The sequence below is a fragment of the Megachile rotundata genome, unplaced genomic scaffold, assembly GCF_050947335.1.
Source record: "Megachile rotundata isolate GNS110a unplaced genomic scaffold, iyMegRotu1 scaffold0908, whole genome shotgun sequence".
NCBI lineage: Eukaryota > Metazoa > Arthropoda > Insecta > Hymenoptera > Megachilidae > Megachile > Megachile rotundata.
Window position 1 is genome coordinate 1 of NW_027474205.1, and position 5,000 is coordinate 5,000.

Here is a 5,000-nt window from a genome sequence, read left to right on the forward strand (position 1 = left end):
AAACAAACTTACAAAGTTTGAAAGAGAGAAAACTCTATCACTACGTTGAGCTCTTGACATTAAAACACATGATACGCAAAGACACTAAACACATGATAATAATATATTCAGTACGTGCCAAAGAAAAACTTGACAAAATCTATGACTCTCGATATGAATACACGCAAAAACTGTGAAAAGCAGCCAAAAGTATATATGACTATAACACATGATACGCAAAAATGAGGATGAAAAGTGCAGCTCCTCGCGTATAATAAACAAATAATAAATATATTGGCCGTACACAACAAAAATGCGTATAAACGAGCCACGATAGATGATTGAGAGAGAAAGGGAGAGAAATATTTGGAGGTAGTAGCAAACAAACGAAAGAAAAAACAGATACCAAAAATGTTAAATGACAATTCGTCGTTACGGCAGTCGTGATGCGGAGAGATATTACGGTTACGTGTAGGAGGTCGCTTTGGTTCTCATCGTCGATACTCCCGTCCGTATTTCGTATCCGCCGACGCGTTTCGTACGAACAAGCGCTAACGTTAAATAAAGTTTAAAAAATGAGAGAGCAACGCCGTTTCATGTCGAACGCTGTAAATAGAAAGAACGAAAGTTTACCGACGAAAGAAAATCGAGAGTTTCCTCTCTATCTTCTCGGCTCTTCTTTCCGTAGCGTATAAGAAAGGTTTCGACTCTCCCGGGACGTCGTTTACTTCTTATTAACGGGTACCGCACGATCCTTCGATAAATACAAAAAGTCGTCGTAACAAGAATGTTCAACTTGAACACGAAGGAAAATCCCGAACATTCTCATATAAAAATATATCTATACATAAATGAATCTGTCGCGAATTTTACCGGCAGAAGGTTCGTTATGTAAAAAATGGATCGTATGCATGGTGTACCCGTTCGTTGCGACGTCTGAGTTAAAAGGAGGAGAGAATCGAAATTGTTAAATAGATACGCGCCAGGAAAGCGGAGAGATTTCGGAGAAGTAAGGAAGAGGTGAAGGTTATAAGAATCTCGAAATATTCTTATCGGACTTTCCTTTCTATAATTTTTATTCTTGATTCGTGTTGCGTACTCTCTCGACCCCGTGTGAAAACACGAGAGAGAATATAAAGAAATATTTTGGGACGTTTGGTAACGAAATGCATGGGTTTGCGAAAAAAAATTGTTAAATTTCTTGTTTTTTTTTTTTCGCCCGCTTCGTGAGAGACTCTCATTTTATTTTCTTTCTCTCTATAAATTTTGTCTTTGGACCAAAGGGAACACCCCCTTTTAGCCTCTCTCTATTTCGTGTTAAACGAGAAACGAAATTTAGAGTGTGACACGGAGGCTTTCACGCGGGGGGTGTCCGGGTAACCGATGGAAATCGAACCACGAAACCGCTTCGACGAACGAAGTCGCAACTTCACGAGAGTCCGCCTGCTTACGACGGACGATATGGTAACGTATCGCTTTACGGACCGGCTGAGAAGCGAAAACGATAGCGTAGTCTCCTTCGTTGGTAGACCGATCTGACGCCGGCCATGGAGTGTCCGTATTGAATCTCGCGATACCGCCAAGACGTCCAATATATGTAAGCAGCGAGCAGGAGACTCTGTGTTACGCGCGACAGCGCGTTTCGTATTTTCCACGGTTTTTGAATGACTTTACCACCCGGAACGGACTGAAAACTCGCCGCACGAAGAGAAATGCGTCACAGAGCGTTGTTTCATCGGCGGTTCTGTAGTTTTATACGGTCCTTTACCCGTCCATGGACGTTATCGTGTCGTCTTAATCATCAATCAGCTCGGGTAAATCTGTGAACAGAGCTATGACGGGACGACGTCCGAATACCGATACTCGATCTTGCGCTTGGATTGGAGTTAGTATTCTATGGACAATCGAACGAATTTATAAACCAGGTTAAATAAATCACGTACATACTGGTTTTCAGACGCTGAGTTGTTAAATATGAACAAAAATTTTTATACGATTACCCTGAACGGTGGATCACTTGGCTCGTGGGTCGATGAAGAACGCAGCTAATTGCGCGTCAACGTGTGAACTGCAGGACACATGAACATCGACATTTCGAACGCACATTGCGGTCCACGGATACAATTCCTGGACCACGCCTGGCTGAGGGTCGTTTATATAACTAAAGACTGCTTGCGTTTGCCTTTAGCAGCAAAAGGTTTTCTCTTCATTGTTAAATTTTTTTCGGTACCGCTCGTCGTTCGACTAGATAAAACGAAACTGTTAAACGCCGAAAAGTCGAACGTTTCGGAGCGGGATCCGATGGTCGAACGCGAGAGAGAGAACAACTTGCGAAATTGGCGAAAACGTACGAGCGATGGTTGGACATTTCGTCGGCGTTTGACGCGGAGAATGTTAAATGGAACGTTCGTGTCTCGCCCTCTCTTTGCTAGTGTTCATTTTTTTCACAGGCGACAGAAGAACATTTTCGTATATCTCGCAATTCTTAGTTTTTAGGATCTTCTCGGCGGAATGCGCTTATCTCGGCTTGCGTGAGTCGTGGTTTCTAGTTAAACCCCTAAAAGAGACCATATACGACCGCCCGTGAAAGAGCGCTCCCGAGTCGAAAACACCTAACTACAGAAGGATATTTAGACGAGAGAGAAAATGATTCTTCGCCCTGCGAGAGAATTGTTAGACACCAATTGAAGGAAGCAAGCCGAGAGTAGAGCGTGTTTACGGCGTTTCTCCGCGCTCCCGACGTTGTCTGAAATGATTGTCGAATTTTTTTTTCGACGGTGCGAAAGTTTATACAACGAGGGGAAAAGTTAAAAATAAACGTGCGACGGAAGCTCTTTCACGGTTAAATTATTACGAGATCGTAGCTTCGCCACGTTTTTTTTAACATTTACAAGCGCAGATCGCTTCGTTGTCGTTGATTAGAAGCGGAAGACCGCGCGATCCCAATACGGGTTCCGGTCGTCCAGTCCTCGAAGTGCATAATTGTGCCGGACGGACGTTGAAAAACCCGGACCGATCGAACGATAAACGCTTATTTGGTGATCGTCTTGCGAGAGTCTCCCTTCATTGTTGTTCGTGTGTTAAATTTCTTTTATCGAACAACGGTCGAACGCAAATGAACAATGACATTTACACCGAAGATCGATCTCGAAACGCTTTTGTTCCTCCTTTTGTGCGCTCGTGGTTTCATCGAACGATATATACACGACGAAGGTGTACCACGCACGTTAAAAATGGGATTTCTTTTTTCCTTTAACCCTTTATTCTCTGGACCATGATAAGTCACCGATGGTTTACATGGCTGTCTCTGGCATTCTCGCCCTTTTCTTGGGATTTTGCGTCGGAACGCGACAGCAAAAGAAAAAACGTATCGGACGATGCGTCTTTACGGTTTATCGACCGTCGAGTGTATATTCGAACGTAAATATGTTGTAACGGTATATGTATCCTTTAGGGGACAAAAGAAACATGAAACGATCGTGTGCGAGAGCGCGCCGAGGGTAAGAAGAAAAGGTGTCCGACCTTTATCTCCTCGTTGTCGTAGTCTCTCCTCGTCGTTTGTTTTAACGCGCCCTGGATAGATAAAAAGATATATCCGATTATAATATATACATATATACTCCGACGCGAGTCGAGAACAACCGGACGTCGTCGTCGTCGTTTTTTTTTTTTGTCGTTGTCCCGCCTGCCCGAATATGCGGCGTTTTAAGTGCCTTTTTTCTTTTGTCGAACAAAAGAGAGAGGAGACACCGAGCTTTCATTTTGGCTCGTACGTACCTTCGAGTAGTCGACGATATTGTGTTGATCCGAAAAGAGAAAAATAGTTGGTTATCGAACGATACAAGGAAAAAATCGAACGACATAATCCCTGTGCGTCGTTGGTATTAATATACCTTTCGTATTACGTGTCGAAACCCCGAAAAGAGCGTACAGTTTGTGGTATAACTTTGAAAAGAAATAATAAAATTTCGACGACCTCAGAGCAGGCGAGATTACCCGCTGAATTTAAGCATATTAATAAGCGGAGGAAAAGAAACTAACAAGGATTTCCTTAGTAGCGGCGAGCGAACAGGAATGAGCCCAGCACTGAATCCCGCGGTTAACGCCGCTGGGAAATGTAGTGTTCAGGAGGATCCGTTTATCCCGAGACATCGAATCGCGTCCAAGTCCATCTTGAATGGGGCCACTTACCCATAGAGGGTGCCAGGCCCGTAGCGACCGGTACGCGTCTCGGGTGGATCTCTCCTTAGAGTCGGGTTGCTTGAGAGTGCAGCCCTAAGTGGGTGGTAAACTCCATCTAAGGCTAAATATGACCACGAGACCGATAGCGAACAAGTACCGTGAGGGAAAGTTGAAAAGAACTTTGAAGAGAGAGTTCAAGAGTACGTGAAACCGTTCAGGGGTAAACCCGAGAAACCCAAAAGATCGAATGGGGAGATTCATCGTCAACGAAGCTGGCTCCCGTGTTGGTGCGATAGTGCCCCGGATGGTCCCGTTACGGCGGGTTTCCCATCGGCGTGGGCACACCACCCGCGGCGAATGTTCCGGCTATGTAGTCGTGCACTTCTCCCCTAGTAGAACGTCGCGACCCGTTGCGTGTCGGTCTAAGGCCCGAGGCGAAGACTGTCCGTCGCTTTTAGCGTACGATGACAGCCCCTTGGATGCCCGGCCGACTGCGCGACGGTACTCAGACGGTATCGGGCCGCAAAATTCTCGAACGCACTGCGTCCAGGACCGCCGCAAGCTCGTTCCAGTCTAGATACCGGATGTACGGACTTAGCGCCGTAACCGGGCCTGGCGGGCTGTTGGCAGGCGGAGTCCTTGGACTGGCCAAACTTTGAATTACCGGTCGGCGACGCTATTGCTTTGGGTACTCTCGGGACCCGTCTTGAAACACGGACCAAGGAGTCTAACATGTACGCGAGTCATTGGGATTTGATAAACCTAAAGGCGAAATGAAAGTGAAAGTCGTCCGTGAAGTCGACTAAGGGAGGATGGGCCTCGTTACGATTAGGCCTCGC

The 5,000-nt window shown here is 45.6% G+C and overlaps 1 non-coding gene and 1 pseudogene across 1 annotated transcript; both read left to right on the forward strand.

Annotated features, from left to right (window-relative positions):
* The first annotated feature begins 1,976 nt into the window (after positions 1 to 1,976).
* LOC143266477 (5.8S ribosomal RNA) lies at positions 1,977 to 2,131 on the forward strand. The gene has a single exon (XR_013041449.1). It is a non-coding gene; the product is annotated as a 5.8S ribosomal RNA (ribosomal RNA).
* A 1,820-nt stretch (positions 2,132 to 3,951) lies between these two features.
* LOC143266478 (large subunit ribosomal RNA) overlaps positions 3,952 to 5,000 on the forward strand; it is a 5,320-nt pseudogene continuing 4,271 nt past the window's right edge.